This window comes from Cebidichthys violaceus, unplaced genomic scaffold (genome assembly GCF_023349555.1).
Source record: "Cebidichthys violaceus isolate CVI_PGR_0920_01 unplaced genomic scaffold, fCebVio1.0.p SCAF_17, whole genome shotgun sequence".
Taxonomy (NCBI): Eukaryota; Metazoa; Chordata; class Actinopteri; order Perciformes; family Stichaeidae; genus Cebidichthys; species Cebidichthys violaceus.
The window spans coordinates 13300947-13316678 of record NW_027176340.1 but is presented as its reverse complement, the minus strand read 5'-3'; positions in this window follow the sequence as shown (position 1 = coordinate 13316678).

The following is a 15732-nucleotide window of genomic DNA, read 5'->3' as shown; positions in this document are numbered from 1 at the left end:
CCCATTCAAGTCAATGGGCCGATTTTTCATCGTAGATCGCGATTTTCGGGGAAACCGCTGGACGAATTTCTTATAAAAGTCATAGCTCACGATTCCTGATCAAGCCGCATGTGTTGAATTACTTTTTGAGCAGGTGTTGGCAACGCTGTGTGACTAGTTTCGCAACAAACTCTGATGTGGAAGATGAAGAATAAGAATAACTAGAAAATGCATTTCCTGCTGAAAATGCGTTGGAATGCTGAAAGCTGAAATGAATTGCAAAAACATTGCTGAAAATACAGAAATGAGAGACTACCTGTCTGAAAAATGTTGAAGCCCGAAAGCATTTAAACTGCACTGCTGAAAACCCTTCTAGTTGAAACGTCTAACTATGGTGTCTGTAGCTGAAAGTATGAGAAAGAAGAATGCTTTGAAAATTGAAGAAGTTTAACAGGATTTGAAGATTTTCTCCATAGATATCTTATTCAAAACAAATTGCAAAAAGCTTAATAATTCAAAAATGTAAAGATTATAAATATGAAAAGTCATATCACTCTCTCCTGAAAGAGCTGAACATTTTGATATTCGAATGGTTTCTGTGGCTTAAAAAATGTCAGCAGTAGTGATATTTGTAGAAGTTGTAGTAGAAGTATTGTTTGAAGTAGAAGTATTAGTAGCATTAGAGATATTTATAGTAGTAGTAGAAGTTGTAGTTGTAATAGAAGTATTATTAGTCGTAGAAGTATTAGTAATTCAAAGAAGTAGTAGAAGTAGTCGTAGTAATAGCTGTAGCAGTGGTTGTTGTATTTAATATAACAGTAGTAGTAGTAGTAGTAGTAGCAGTTGTAGTATAAGTAATAGTAGTACTGGTCGTATTAGCAGTAGTGGTAGTAATAATAGCAGTAGTAGTAATGGTAATAGTTGCAACAGCAAAAGTTGTAAAAAGTTGTAGTAGAAGTAGTATTAGTAGCAGTAGTAGTAATACTAGAAATATTTGCAGCAGTAGTAGTAGTTGTCGTAGTATTAGTAAGAACATTAATTATTTCAACAAAAAAGCCTCATTTTGAGCTTAATGTTTAAATACAGTTAATCCATGGGGCTTTTATTTTGAAAGGGTGGGGCTGGGTGGGTTAGACAGGAGGAGAGGAGACTGAATCATAATGTTAGATAAACACAAACAGGTTATTAAATGACAGGCTTCATCAAAAGCATTTCAGTTGGAATTCATTCGGTGGGGCTTGTACTTTAAAATGGTGTGTGTGTGTGTGTGAGTGTGTGGGGGGGTCCTCTAAAAGTCTTTAATACCTGAATGACTGTATAAGAGATACACATGCAGAGAGAGAGAGACACACAGAGAGATAGAGAGACACACAGAGAGAGAGATACACACGCAGAGAGAGAGAGAGACACAGAGAGATAGAGAGACACACAGAGAGAGAGAGATACACACGCAGAGAGAGAGAGACACAGAGAGATAAAGTGAGGCTTGTGTCTGTGAGTCTGTGTGTTTATAAACATCAGTAATTAGCTCAAGCACGAACACCTGTGAGCCTGCCGCCTTTTCATGAGAAAAAAACTGGAAAACACCTGTCAAACAAAACCCAAAAAACACCATAACCATAGCCCCTATTGCTCCAAAAGTAATACTCGAGAGGGAGGATGACTTGAAGAACAGATCATGCGAAAATTGTGTCTGTAGTGTAAAAAAAAGTGGCTTCAATGGCGATTTAGAAATGGGGTACAGTTGTCTGTGCAAGACTTTTTTGAAGTACGTTTTAACATTGGGGTCTATGGAGGAGAAAGTTGGTTTTCCTCTCAAGTAAAGGCTTTTGTGCCAAATGTGTAAATCTGTGAGATTCCATAGTCCTATGTCTACGACAAGGACAAGATTAGCTACGTTTCCATCCAAAAATTATGCATGTAGAGTGAAAATTGAGGAGTCAGTCGCAAAAGACAAATATTTTTTTCACAGAAATCTCAGGCTTCTCTTCACTCTAGCGATGACATCACGCACTCTAAGCTGCGCAATACACACCCATTATAAAAGCAGAAAAGGACTGAAAAACACATAAAAGCAAAATTGCTACAGCTCAAAAAGTATAAAAGATATCAAAATGATTATAACATACAATCATTGATCAGGGTTTTCTCAACATTTGAAAGTTTAAATGGTGTCTGTAGCTGAAAGTATGAGGAAGTAGAATGATCTGAAAGTTGAACAAGTTTAAGAGGATTTGAAAAGTTTCTCCATAGACATCCCATTCAAAAAAAAATTGCAAAATGCTTAATAATTAAAAAAGTTGAAAGATTAGAAACATAAAAAGACATAGCACCCCTCTCCTGAAAAAGCTGAACATTTTCATATTTGAACGGTTTCTGTAGCTTAAGAAATGTGGACGTTATTAAGTGCCAAAATACGTACGGAAGAAATAGTTGAAGAATAAAGATTCGAAGAACAATACTTGGAATGCTGAATCAGCATTCCAACAATAATAAGCCCGCAGGATTACAGTCAGTGTGCTTTGGCACAGGCAGTATTACTGCCTTGTGCCACAAAGCCACACTGAATAATAATAATAAGCCCGCAGGATTACAGTCAGTGTGCTTTGGCACAGGCAGTATTACTGCCTTGTGCCACAAAGCTACACTGAATAATAATAATAAGCCCGCAGGATTACAGTCAGTGTGCTTTGGCACAGGCAGTATTACTGCCTTGTGCCACAAAGCCACACTGAATAACTAGAAAATTTCGCAAGAAATTTTGACAGTGTGGCTTCTACTGCCCGAAGACGTCGCAATATATACACACACGCTGATGTTACCGGTAGTATCGTTGAGGTTCGATTGAGATAATGCTTCTCTCTTTTCTGCATTTTAGATTCATACTCTTGAAAAAGTTAAACCAAGTTAAAGCTGATACTTTTATTTTGAAAACTTACCGGATGCTCTATCCCTTATCGGTGTCTGACTTCCTGCCTGGGTCGATCTGCTCTGTGTTAATTGACGCGATAAACCCGAGCCTTGGGCTTTCGCACGCCCCCTTCATTGAGGCAGAGTAGTGTTTGCCTCCCCTTAATGTCAGATCAGCAACACTAAATATGTTCTACACAGACGTGAAATACAGTACCTATTATATGGAAAGAAAGGACATATAATTAAAGTGTTTACAAATATTACAGTGTGTGCAGGAATGAGACAGCAAAAGGCACGCGCTCAACCCAGTTTGTGAGGGATTCACAGTCTGAGGTGAGGAACAGCTGGTCACTGCCTCACCTCACTGTCTCCTCTCTGTTTGAACAGGACATGCGCTAATTCAGAGATTTTGATTATAAAAATGTTTGGAATAATACAGAAATTACATTTATAGCGCAGATCAGTAGAGAAATATTAATATGTATTTTATTTTAGCATTATTTGTTTTTTACATTTCATCATCACACCCTGACTGCACGTCCCTGCGTAGAGCTCTGGGTGAACACAGACGGCTACAGTTTGTACCTGATTCAACAACAACAGGACGTCAGTGATGACAGGAGGAACATCGCCCCAAACGCGTCGCCCCAAACGCCCCAAACGCGTCGCTCCAAACGCCTCAAACGCATCGCCTCAAACGCGCCGCCTCAAACGCATCGTCCCAAACGCGCCGCCCCAAACGCGCCGCGCAAAATTCGCGTCACTGCAGTCTCATCGTGTCTGTGCAAAGACTTTGTATGTAATCTCATCACGCGAATAATTTGCCCTGCGTTCGGTGTGAACACAGCTGGCAGCCTCGTGGGGAGGGGAGGGGGGAGCTGCGCTCATGTGATTGGTTGAAAATAAGCCTGACATCTGATTGGCTACAGATAGGTCCATGTTAAAAAAAACGTATTTGTGAATCCGGCCAGGCAGGGGACTCTCAAAAAACCCACCAACAAATGTGAAGAGATCCACAAACAAATACACACAAATCCACAAACAAATAGAAAACATCCACACACAAATACATACAAATGCAGAAATATATTTGTTCTGCATGCATTTGTGAGTCACATTTATTTGTAAATCCTTCTGTGTAGAGACAGGCAGACAAACAGAGAGAGAGAGAGAGCGCGTGCGTGCGTTTCACTGGTTGCCATGGTGACGACGCAGGGCCTGGAGAGTCTGTGAGTCTGTTTGTTTATAAACATCAGTAATTAGCTGAATTAAGAACACCTGTGAGCCTGGCAGACTTTTCATGAGAAAACACTGGAAAACACCTGTCAAACAAATGCACTTTATATCAAAACCATGGGTCCAATCAATAAAATAAGTACACCGTGAGAGAGATAAGACTCTGCCGAACGCCCTGGTATGTTTTTTTATGTTTATAGTGTTATAAATGTGAGCGCCAGCGCAAGTTACAAAACTGGTACCGTCTGCTTTCTCTGACAAATTTCTTTTCTGATTTAACATGGGGTCTAATGGAGCAGTCGGTTGGAGTTCATTTCGCTCCACGGCTGTTTGAGCCAAATGTGTAAGTCCGTTGGATTCCATAGACACTTTGTTGCGACCAGCACAAGATTTCCAAGCTTTTTGGCCAAAAATGGTGTATAAAGAGTAAAAATTGTGGGAATGGGAGCAATTTGTTTGGAAAAATCACAGAACATTTTCCTGCTCTGCTTCACTCTGACCGTGATGTCATCACTCTAGCACTTAACGAGCTGCGCAATACACACCCATTATAAAATCTGAAACAGACCCAAAGTTTTGCTGAAACTAAATCGGTGACTTCATGAAAACTATGCTAGCTAGCAAAATGTCCATTTGGCTCAATAACGTCCATCAATTTGTCTACGTTTTAAACTTTGAATCATGTTTTTACGTTAAAGTATGTCTGGTCAATATGGGTCCAAAGTTAAGTGTTTTTTTTGCTTTCTTCACACCGAAATCCCATTCAAGTCAATGGGCGGATTTTTCATTGTAGATCGCGATTTTCGGGTAAACCGCTGGACGAATTTCTTATAAAAGTCATAGCTCACGATTACCGATCAAGCCGCACGTGTTGAATTACTTTTTGAGCAGGTGTTGGCAACGCTGTGGGACTAGTTTCGCGGCAAACTCTGACGTGGAAGATGGAGAATAAGAATAAGAACTAGAAAATTTCGCAAGAAATTTTGACAGTGTGGCTTTTACTGCCCGAAGACGTCGCAATATATACATAAACGCTGATGTTACCGGTAGTATCGTTGAGGTTCGATTGAGATAATGCTTCTCTCTTTTCTGCATTTTAGATTCACACTCTTGAAAAAGTTAAACCAAGTTAAAGCTGACGCTTTTATTTTGAAAACTTACCGGATGCTCTATCCCTTATCGGTGTCTGACTTCCTGCCTGGGTCGATCTGCTCTGTGTTAATTGACGCGATAAACCCGAGCCTTGGGCTCTCGCGCACCCTTCATTGAGGCAGAATAGTGTTTGCCTCCCCTTGATGTCAGATCAGCAACACTAAATATGTTCTACACAGACGTGAAATACAGTACCTATTATATGGAAAGAAAGGACATATAATAAAAGTGTCTACAAATATTACAGTGTGTGCTGGAATGAGACAGCAAAAGGCACGCGCTCAACCCAGTTAGTGAGGGATTCACAGTCTGAGGTGAGGAACAGCTGGTCACTGCCTCACCTCACTGTCTCCTCTCTGTTTGAACAGGACATACACTAATTCAGAGATTTTGATTATAAAAATGTTTGGAATAATACAGAAATTACATTTATAGCGTAGATCAGTAGAGAAATATTAATATTTATTTTATTTTAGCATTATTTGTTTTTTACATTTCATCATCACACCCTGACCGCACGTCCCTGCGTAGAGCTCTGGGTGAACACAGATGGCTACAGTTTGTACTTCCTGATTCAACAACAACAGGACGTCAGTGATGACAGGAGGAACATCGCTTCAAACGCGTCGTTTCAAACGCGTCGCTCCAAACGCCCCAAACGCGTCGCCCCAAACGCCCCAAACGCGCCGCTCCAAACGCGTCGCCCCAAACGCGTCGCCCCTAATGCGTCGCTCCAAACGCCCCAAACGCGTCGCTCCAAACGCGTCGCTCCAAACGCCCCAAACGCGTCGTCTCAAACGCGTCGCCCCATAAAATATATAAAAAAATATATATAAAAGTCATAGCTCACGATTCCCGATCAAGCCGCACGTGTTGAATTACTTTTTGAGCAGGTGTTGGCAACGCTGTGGGGCAAGTTTCGCGGCAAACTCTGATGTGGAAGATGGAGAATAAGAATAATAAGCCCGCAGGATTACAGTCAGTGTGCTTTGGCACAGGCAGTATTACTGCCTTGTGCCACAAAGCCACACTGAACAATAATAATAATAATAAGCCTGCAGGATTACAGTCAGTGTGCTTTGGCACAGGCAGTATTACTGCCTTGTGCCACAAAGCCACACTGAATAAGCCCAAAGAATTACAGTCAGTGTGCTTTGGCACAGGCAATACTGCCTTGTGCCACAAAGCCACACTGAATAATAAGCCCGCAGGATTACAGTCAGTGTGCTTTGGCACAGGCAGTATTACTGCCTTGTGCCACAAAGCCACACTGAATAAGCCCGCAGGATTACAGTCAGTGTGCTTTGGCACAGGCAGTATTACTGCCTTGTGCCACAAAGCCACACTGAATAACTAGAAAATGCATTTCCTGCTGAAAATGCATTGGAATGCTGAAAGCTGAAAGCTGAAATGAATTGCAAAAACATTGCTGAAACTACAGAAATGAGAGACTACCTGTCTGAAAAATGTTGAAGCTCGAAAGCATTTAAACTGCACTGCTGAAAACCCTTCTAGTTGAAACGTCTAACTATGGTGTCTGTAGCTGAAAGTATGAGAAAGAAGGCTTTGAAAGTTGAAGAAGTTTAACAGGATTTGAAGATTTTCTCCATAGATATCCCATTCAAAACAAATTGCAAAAAGCTTAATAATTCAAAAAGTTTAAAGATTACAAATATGAAAAATATCACCCCTCTCCTGAAAAGCTGAATATTTTGATATTCGAACAGCTTCTGTGGCTTAAAAAATGTCAGCAGTAGTGATATTTGTCGTAGTAAAAGTTGTAGTTGTAGTAGAAGTATTATTAGTAGTAGAAGTATTAGTAATTAGAAGAAGCAGTATAAGTAGTAGTATCAGTAGTCGTAGTAATATCTGTAGTAGTGGTCGTAGTATTTCATATAACAGTAGTAGTAGTAGAAGAAGTAGTAATAGTAATGGCAGTATTTGAAGTGATAGCAGTAGTATTAGTACTAGTAGCAATCGTACTAATAGCTGTAGTAGTATTGGTACTGGTAGTAGCATGAATAGCAGCAGTAGTGGTAGCAGAGAGAGAGCCAAAGGGAGAGGGAGAGACAGAAAGAAAGACAGAGAGAGAAACACAGAATGACAGGAAGACAGAGATAAAGAGACTGAATGAATGAGTGTGAGAGAGTGAGAAAGGCAGACAGACAGTTATTTGTACTGAGTGAGTGAGTGAGTGAGAAAGGCAGACAGACAGTTATATGTACTGAGTGAGTGAGGGAGACAGGAGGACAGACAGTCATCTGGATTTAGTGAGAAGAGCAGACAGACAGTTATATGTACTGAGTGAGTGGGAGAGAGAGACAGGCAGACAGACAGTTAGATGGACTGAGTGTGTGGGAGAGACAGACAGACAGTTAGATGGACTGAGTGTGTGGGAGAGAGAAAATGACAGACAGTTAGATGGACTGAGTGTGTGGGAGAGAGAGAGACAAGCAGACAGACAGTTATATGTACTGAGTGAGTGGGAGAGAGAGACAGACAGACAGACAGTCAGATGGACTGAGTGTGTGGGAGAGAGAGAGACAAGCAGACAGACAGTTATATGAACTAAGTGAGTGAGACAGGCAGACAGACAGTTATATGTACTGAGTGAGACAGGTGGACACAGTCATCTGGATTGAGTGAGAAGAGCAGACAGACAGTTATATGTACTGAGTGAGTGGAAGAGAGAGACAGGCAAACAGACAGTCAGATGGACTGAGTGTGTGGGAGAGAGAGACAGGCAGACAGTTAGATGGACTGTGTGTGTGGGAGAGAGAGACAGGCAGACAGACAGTTAGATGGACTGAGTGATTTAGAGAGAGAGACAGGCAGACAGACAGTTATATTAAATGAGTGAGTGAGTGAGACAGGCAAACATACAGTTATATGAACTGAGTGAGTGAGAGACAGGCACACAGACAGTTATATGTACTGAGTGAGTGAGTGAGTGAGTGAGTGAGTGAGTGAGACAGGTGGACAGACAGTCATCTGGATTGAGTGAGAAGAGCTGACAGACAGTTATGTACTGAGTGAGTGGGAGAGAGAGACAGGCAGACAGACAGTCAGATGGACTGAGTGTTTGGGAGAAAGAGACAGGCAGACAGACAGTTATATGAACTGAGTGAGTGAGTGAGTGAGACAGGTAAACAGACAGTTATATGAACTGAGTGAGTGAGTGAGACAGGCAGACAGACAGTTATATGTACTGAGTGATTGAGTGAGACAGGTGGACAGACAGTCAGATGGACTGACTGTGTGGGAGAGAGAGACAGGCAGACAGAAAGTTACGTTGACTGAGTTATTTGGAGAGAGAGACAGGCAGACAGACAGTTATATGGAGTGAGTGAGTGAGACAGGCAGACAGACAGTTATATGTACTGAGTGAGTGAGTGAGTGAGTGAGGCAGACAGACAGTTATATGTACTGAGTGTGTAGAGAGAGACAGACAGACAGAGAGAGAGAGAGAGAGTGTGTGTGTGTGTGTGTGTGTGTGTGTATGTGTGTATGTGTGTATGTGTGTGTGTGTGTGTGTGTGTGTGTGTGTGTGTGTGTGTGTGTCATTGGTTCCCATGGTGACGACGCAGCAGTTGGAGAGTCTGTGAGTCTGTGTGTTTATAAACATTAGTAATTAGCTCAAGCACGAACACCTGTGAGCCTGCCGCCTTTTCATGAGAAAAAAACTGGAAAACACCTGTCAAACAAAACCACAAAACTCCCATAACCATAGCCCCTATTGATCCGATATTAAGACTGAAGTGCAAGGATGACTTGAAGGACAGATCATGCGAATATTGGATCTGTAGTGTAAAAAAAAGTGGCTTCAATGGCGATTTAGAAATGGGGTACGGTTGTCTGTGCAAGACTTTTTTGAAGTACGTTTTAACATTGGGGTCTATGGAGGAGAAAGTTGGTTTTCCTCTCAAGTAAAGGCTTTTGAGCCAAATGTGTAAAGCTGTGGGATTCCAAAGTCATATGTCTACGACAAGGACAAGATTAGCTACGTTTCCATCCAAAAATTATGCATGTAGAGTGAAAATTGAGGAGTCAGTCGCAAAAGACAAATATTTTTTTCACAGGAATCTCAGGCATCTCTTCACTCTAGCGGTGACATCACGCAGTCCAAGCTGCGCAATACACACCCATTATAAAAGCAGAAAAGGACTGAAAAACACATGAAAGCAAAAATGCTACTATTCAAAAAGTGTAAAAGATATCAAAATGATTATAACATACAATCATTGGTCAGGGTTTTCTCAACATTTGAAAGTTCAAATGGTGTCTGTAGCTGAAAGTATGAGGAAGTAGAAGGATCTGAAAGTTGAACAAGTTTAAGAGGATTTAAAAATATTCTCCATAGACATCCCATTCAAAAAATAAGTTGCAAAATGCTTAATAATTCAAAAAGTTGAAAGATTAGAAAAATTATGAGAAATACCACCCCTCTCCTGAAAAAGCTGAACATTTATATAGTTGAATGGTTTCTGTAGCTTAAGAAATGTGGAAGTTATTAAGTGCCAAAATACGTACGGAAGAAATAGTTGAATAAAGATTCGAAGAACAATACTTGGAATGCTGAATCAGCATTCCAACAATAACTAGAAAATGCATTTCCTGCTGAAAATGCGTTGGAATGCTGAAAGCTGAAAGCTGAAATGAATTGCAAAAACATTGTTGAAAATACAGAAATGAGAGACTACCGATCTGAAAAATGTTGAAGCTCGAAAGCATTTAAGCTGCACTGCTGAAAACCCTTCTAGTTGAAATGTCTAACTATGGTGTCTGTAGCTGAAAGTATGAGAAAGAAGAAGGCTTTGAAAGTTGAAAAAGTTGAACAGGATTTGAAGATTTTCTCCATAGATATCCCATTCAAAACAAATTGCAAAAAGCTTAATAATTCAAAAAGTTTAAAGATTACAAATATGAAAAATATCACCCCTCTCCTGAAAAAGCTGAATATTTTGATATTCGAACAGCTTCTGTGGCTTAAAAAATGTCAGCAGTAGTGATATTTGTAGTAGTAGAAGTTGTAGTTGTAGTAGAAGTATTATTATTATTAGAAGTATTAGTAATTAGAAGAAGCAGTATAAGTAGTAGTATCAGTAGTCGTAGTAATATCTGTAGTAGTGGTCGTAGTATTTAATATAACAGTAGTAGTAGTAGAAGAAGTAGTAATAGTAATGGCAGTATTTGAAGTGATAGCAGTAGTATTAGTTCTAGTAGCAATCGTACTAATAGCTGTAGTAGTATTGGTACTGGTAGTAGCATGAATAACAGCAGTAGTGGTAGCAGAGAGAGAGCCAGAGGGAGAGAGGGAGAGACAGAAAGAAAGACAGAGAGAGAAACACAGAATGACAGGAAGACAGAGATAGAGAGACTGAATGAATGAGTGTGAGAGAGTGAGAAAGGCAGACAGACAGTTATTTGTACTGAGTGAGTGAGTGAGACTGGCAGACAGACAGTTATATGTACTGAGTGAGTGAGGGAGACAGGAGGACAGACAGTCATCTGGATTTAGTGAGAAGAGCAGACAGACAGTTATATGTACTGAGTGAGTGGGAGAGAGAGAGACAGGCAGACCGACAGTTAGATGGACTGAGTGTGTGGGAGAGAAAGACAGGCAGACAGACAGTTAGATGGACTGAGTGTGTGGGAGAGAGAGACAGGCAGACAGACAGTTATATGAACTGAGTGAGTGAGTGAGTGAGACAGGCAGACAGACAGTTATATGTACTGAGTGAGTGAGTGAGTGAGTGAGTGAGACAGGCGGACAGACAGTTATATGTACTGAGTGAGTGAGGGAGACAGGATGACAGACAGTCATCTGGATTGAGTGAGAAGAGCAGACAGACAGTTATATGTACTGAGTGAGTGGGAGAGAGAGACAGGCAGACCGACAGTTAGATTGACTGAGTGTGTGGGAGAGAAAGACAGGCAGACAGACAGTTAGATGGACTGAGTGTGTGGGAGAGAGAGACAGGCAGACAGACAGTTATATGAACTGAGTGAGTGAGTGAGTGAGACAGGCAGAAAGACAGTTATATGTACTGAGTGAGTGAGTGAGTGAGACAGGCGGACAGACAGTTATATGTACTGAGTGAGTGAGGGAGACAGGATGACAGACAGTCATCTGGATTGAATGAGAAGAGCAGACAGACAGTTATATGTACTGAGTGAGTGGGAGAGAGAGACAGGCAGACAGACAGTCAGATGGACTGACTGTGTGGGAGAGAGAGACAGGCAGACAGACAGTTACATTGACTGAGTGATTTGGAGAGAGAGACAGGCAGACAAACAGTTATTTGTACTGAGTGAGTGAGACAGGCAGACAGACAGTTATTTGTACTGAGTGAGTGAGTGAGACAGGCAAACAGACAGTTATATGTACTGAGTGAGTGAGACAGGTGGACAGACAGTCATCTGGATTGAGTGAGAAGAGCAGACAGACAGTTATATGTACTGAGTGTGTGGGAGAGAGAGACAGGCAGACAGACAGTTAAATGAATTGAGTGAGTGAGAGAGACAGGCAGACAGACAGTCAGATGGACTGAGTGTGTGGGAGAGAGACAGGCAGACAGACAGTTAAATGAAATGAGTGAGTGAGTGAGACAGGCAAACAGACAGTTATATGAACTGAGTGAGTGAGACAGGCAGACAGACAGTTATATGTACTGAGTGAGTGAGTGAGTGAGACAGGTGGACGGACAGTCATCTGGGTTGAGTGAGAAGAGCAGACAGACAGTTATATGTACTGAGTGAGTGGGAGAGAGAGACAGGAAGACAGACAGTCAGATGGACTGACTGAGTGGGAGAGAGAGACAGGCAGACAGTTACATTGACTGAGTGATTTGGAGAGAGAGACAGGCAGACAGACAGTTATATGGAGTGAGTGAGTGAGACAGGCAGACAGACAGTTATATGTACTGAGTGAGTGAGTGAGACAGGCAGACAGACAGTTATATGTACTGAGTGTGTAGAAAGAGACAGACAGACAGAGAAAGAGAGAGAGTGTGTGCGCGCGCGTGCGTGCGTGCGTGTCATTGGTTCCCATGGTGACAACGCAGCAGTTGGAGAGTCTGTGAGCCTGTGTGTTTATAAACATTGGTAATTAGCTCAAGCACAAACACCTGTGAGCCTGCCGCCTTTTCATGAGAAAAAACTGGAAAACACCTGTCAAACAAAACCACAAAACTCCCATAACCATAGCCCCTATTGCTCCGATATTAAGACTGAAGTGCAAGGATGACTTGAAGAACAGATCATGCGAATATTGGATCTGTAGTGTAAAAAAAAGTGGCTTCAATGGCGATTTAGAAATGGGGTACGGTTGTCTGTGCAAGACTTTTTTGAAGTAAAAGCAAAAATGCTACTATTCAAAAAGTGTAAAAGATATCAAAATGATTATAACATACAATCATTGGTCAGGGTTTTCTCAACATTTGAAAGTTTAAATGGTGTCTGTAGCTGAAAGTATGAGGAAGTAGAAGGATCTGAAAGTTGAACAAGTTTAAGAGGATTTAAAAATATTCTCCATAGACATCCCATTCAAAAAATAAGTTGCAAAAAGCTTAATAATTCAAAAAGTTGAAAGATTAGAAAAATTATGAGAAATACCACCCCTCTCCTGAAAAAGCTGAACATTTATATAGTTGAATGGTTTCTGTAGCTTAAGAAATGTGGAAGGTATTAAGTGCCAAAATACGTACGGAAGAAATAGTTGAATAAAGATTCGAAGAACAATACTGCTGAATCAGCATTCCAACAATAAGCCCGCAGGATTACAATCAGTGTGCTTTGGCACAGGCAGTATTACTGCCTTGTGCCACAAAGCCACACTGAATAAGCCCGCAGGATTACAGTCAGTGTGCTTTGGCACAGGCAGTATTACTGCCTTGTGCCACAAAGCCACACTGAATAATAAGCCTGCAGGATTACAGTCAGTGTGCTTTGGCACAGGCAGTATTACTGCCTTGTGCCACAAAGCCACACTGAATAATAAGCCCGCAGGATTACAGTCAGTGTGCTTTGGCACAGGCAGTATTACTGCCTTGTGCCACAAAGCCACACTGAATAAGCCCGCAGGATTACAGTCAGTGTGCTTTGGCACAGGCAGTATTACTGCCTTGTGCCACAAAGCCACACTGAATAATAATAAGCCCGCAGGATTACAGTCAGTGTGCTTTGGCACAGGCAGTATTACTGCCTTGTGCCACAAAGCCACACTGAATAAGGACCTTGTTGAACATTTAGAAATTAATGTTCTCTGCAATTATAAAAAAAAGCAGAACTGTTAAATTTGAACTTTGCCAAACTGCGTGTACACACATATATGTACGCAACGTCATGTTTTGAGCCTTGCTTTACATGGTTTGTCTCTCTCTCAAACTTGCAGGAACCAGTTTAAACAAAGTCCTCTGTGGATGCATGCAATGCATATTGAAGTTCTGGCACAAATAGCATTTGGCCAGTGATTTAATGACCCCTGTTACAACAATTAATTTTGATAATAAAATCCCACACTTATTAATAGCATCTTATCTGTAAGCTCCGCCAAGTTCACTGAACAAAGTCTGTAGGATTGCTTTCATACTGTGAATTAGTGTGCAAAGTCTCCCTGCACTACCTTCCTAACCACTTTATTCTGGACTGAACACAATAGAAGTGCAAAAAGGTTCAAATGACTGTAGTAAACCCCATTTTCCGATCGCATGTTATACACATGTGATGTTATATATCAAGTTAGGTCCTCTTTGTTTGAGGTGAATTCTTCCCCACAGGGTTGCGTCTAGTGATGCATCAGTTTGGCTGTTTGAATGATCTTTTTGAAGGGTAGCATTTCAGGGGGAAGCAGAAATCCAGTGTTGAGATAGTTCCTGTCATGAATCATTAATCACCTTTTGAGTGCAGTATCAGTATCAGGCTAATAATGTTGTTTAGATTCTCAACAATCACAGTCTGACTAAATATCTACGAAAACAACCACTTAGTGCTCAAATGGAAACTGAGCATCAAAGAGCCAGGGTCCTGTTGCGCAAAAATCTGAGTTAAGGATTCTTTAAAGTAAAATTGCTTGCACAAAACACCCTTAAGTCTTACGTTTTCTTTAAATTGCACCAATTAGTAGCAGAAAAGCATGTTGCTATTGCCAGATAAATAACAACTTTGTTTGGCAAATTTTTTTTTTAATGTTAAAGCATGGTAGAATTAGAAAGCTATCTAATTAGTGTACAGATCATCTGACTCTCAGGAGAATCCGTTGACTCTCTACCCGGCAAGCTGCGACCACACTGTATGCCCCACGGACATCACCATAAAAACTAACAACAATTGCCATTTTCTTTTGTACTAGTCAAATGACCATGGTAAACAGTTCAATGTCCGTTCTACTCTTATTCTATTTGTATGTCCTCTACATAAATGGGGAATTGATTTTACACTATAGATTTAACCGGTTAAATGATTTGGTGACGATTTGTTATTTCATCTAGAGTTGGATAACTCAACTTTTCGCAGGTGTGCTCTTCTTGCAATTAATGATTGCTCTTCTGCCATTTTTTACTATCTAAAGCAGAGGTCTTCAACAGGGGGTCCGCGACCCCTAGGGGGTCCGCGGAGGTACTGCAAGGGTCCGCGAAATTTTTGGTTGGTTAGACAATTTCTTTTTTATTTAATTTTTTTTTACAAACATTAATCTGTCCATTATTTGAATAGTTCAGTATTGTATGCAAGATAACAGGTATGTTTATGCATGGCAGTGGTACTAATAGGCCTTCACTCATTTTCGTTTCCACATTTATGTTTAAAATAAAAACGTCAATTTGAATAGCTTGTATGCATGATTATCATACAAAGTATGTTTATAAATGGCAGTGGCAAGGCCACCCTACTCACTGTACCTTGCACATGTTTAAAATAAAAACATGAATATTTGAACCTGTGTATTATTTAAATAGCTTAGTATTGAATGCACAATAACAAGGTCTGTTTATACATGGCACTAGGCCCAGTTTAATAATAATATAAAACACAATTTTATACAATATACTGTATATAGTAGGGGGTCCCTGCTCCATCTCTCTATCAGTTTGGGGGTCCTTGGCCTCAAAAAAGTTCAAGACCCCTGATCTAAAGGCCAACTTTGTGAGACAATAACAGGTGAGATGATGACTGGTATCACAGTGTAAGCCAACAAAAGGAGTTTTAGAGCTGTCAAATCTTTCTCAATGCAGTAAATGCCTTCACATTTCTTTTTTTGTTTATTCATTCTATGTAACACCATTAAAAGTAAGCCCCTCAGCTCAGGAGAACTAAAGCCTAAAGTTTTATACTTAAGAGGAAAACTTAAGGCTTTTTGTGCAGCCTGCCCCGAGCTGGATTACATCCAAAAACATTTTCTCAGTGGTAAAAGGCTTGTCACGATATGCACATTATACATAGTTTTTTTTCTATTGA